This window comes from Rhagoletis zephyria, unplaced genomic scaffold, assembly GCF_001687245.7.
Source record: "Rhagoletis zephyria isolate East Lansing unplaced genomic scaffold, Rhagoletis_zephyria_1.1 Rzeph_scaffold_00582, whole genome shotgun sequence".
Lineage (NCBI taxonomy): Eukaryota > Metazoa > Arthropoda > Insecta > Diptera > Tephritidae > Rhagoletis > Rhagoletis zephyria.
The window spans coordinates 108,283-110,295 of NW_016157666.1; the positions used below are offsets into that span (position 1 = coordinate 108,283).

Below are 2,013 nucleotides of genomic sequence, written 5' to 3' on the forward strand. Positions count from 1 at the left end.
CTCGAGGCCGTTTTTAATGAAAAACTTATTGTGGAACCTAAGAGTTAAACATTCAAAAAATTGAATTATTAACAAAAACCAACAAAACCAACAATCACATGATCAAGTGTAGATTGCAGCGGAATAGCTGCGCTTGATTGTGTTGCCTTAGAAAATGAAAAAGTGGGGAAAAAGCAGCGATAATTGCCAAGGCGAACTTAGCACAGTGCGTAGACAACTGTCTGAGCCAGTGGGATCGACGGTTCGAATCGTACTGAAAGAAGTCTGATGAGGAAATGTGGTGATTTCCGAAACAGCTATCATTTCTAACATTTTTTCAAATTATTGTTGCTTTTCCACAATCAGTTTTTCATTAAAAACGGCCTCAAGCTCAANAGCTCAATAAAAATTGTTGAATATAATTGTTATAAGGCCATAAAATAACAAAAACAAATAACTTAAGGACGAGCACACCTAAAAGTTAAACATTCTAAAAATAGAAGTATTAACAAAGACCAACAAAACCAACAACCACAGGATCAAGTGTGAATTGCAGCGGAATAGCTGTGCTTGATTGTGTTGGCTTAACAAATGAAAAAGTGGGAAAAAAGCTGCAATAATGTACAAGGCGAACTTAGCACAGTGCGTAGGCAGCTGGCTGAGTAGCTATCAATTCTATCATTTTTTCAAATTATTGTTGCTTTTCCACAATAAGTTTTTCATTAAAAACGGCCTCAAGCTCAATAAAAATTGTTGAATATAATTGTTATAAGGCCATAAAATAACAAAAACAAATAACTTAAGGACGAGCACACCTAAAAGTTAAACATTCTAAAAATAGAAGTATTAACAAAGACCAACAAAACCAACAACCACAGGATCAAGTGTGAATTGCAGCGGAATAGCTGTGCTTGATTGTGTTGGCTTAACAAATGAAAAAGTGGGAAAAAAGCTGCAATAATGTACAAGGCGAACTTAGCACAGTGCGTAGGCAGCTGGCTGAGTAGCTATCAATTCTATCATTTTTTCAAATTATTGTTGCTTTTCCACAATAAGTTTTTCATTAAAAACGGCCTCAAGCTCAATAAAAAATGTTGAATTAATAAAAACTGTCAACGATCTCAATTAAAAATACCAGCTATCATTTTCATTTAAGGAGTAGAAGTTTTATATAAGATTGATACTTTGATACTTAAAATTTTTTTTTCATGATACTTTTGGTTAATTTTAGGGAATTTCGGTGATTCATTTCTTCTGACCGCCGCGGCAATACTGTCTACAACTGCAGTCAGCAAACATTGCAGTAGTTCTAGGTGCTGACGATATTCACGATTTGCAGTTTTTTTTTGCCGAAAAGTGTTCCAGGTGCCAAACAACCTGTTGAAGTATGTTCACATATAAATATTATCTCAATCAAAGCTCGTTTTTTAATCACCCCGTTTACACAGGCAAATATCAGTTTATTAGCCGTCAATTTGTTGTGAGAATAACAATCAAATCTCAAGGAAAAGTTATGTTGCTTCCCCCGTGATCACCTCTTTCTACTATATTAAGCAAAATAAATAAACTTTAACTTAACATTTTATTAAAAATACCTTTAATAACCTCTTTTCCTTGCTAGCGCCCCTTTTTGTTTACTTTTACATTTGGAATTTCTCCTCTTCTTCGCAAAAACAATCGTTAAAACTAGGTTGGACACCGATAGGGTTCGAACGATACTATCGATATTGAGTAAGTATCGATACTGAGGGTATGAAAATGAGTACTTTAATACTCGATACCTTGTTTGGTGATTTTACTCGATACTTTCCAAAGTACTCGTAGTATCGAATACTTTTTATAAAACACCCTTTTTAAATTTTGTCTTCCATTGGCAACCCAATTTTCTTTGCTTATATGGATTACTATCATTCAATTTTGTCCATCACTTAAAATAAACTGAAATTTCGTGTAGCCTGTTACATAACATAAACCAAATAAGTATAAGTTTAATGGCCTTATTCATAAAAAATAACGTAGGCTTAAAGAGCTTAA

General features: G+C 33.7%; 1 long non-coding RNA gene across 1 annotated transcript; it reads right to left on the minus strand.

The window, feature by feature from the left end:
* Nucleotides 1–940: 940 nt before the first annotated feature.
* On the minus strand, nt 941–1,619 carry LOC108360518 (uncharacterized). Its single transcript, XR_001847122.1, has 3 exons — nt 1,575–1,619; nt 1,415–1,523; nt 941–1,356 (listed from the first exon to the last, which is right to left on the minus strand). It is a non-coding gene; the product is annotated as an uncharacterized LOC108360518 (long non-coding RNA).
* Nucleotides 1,620–2,013: the final 394 nt, after the last annotated feature.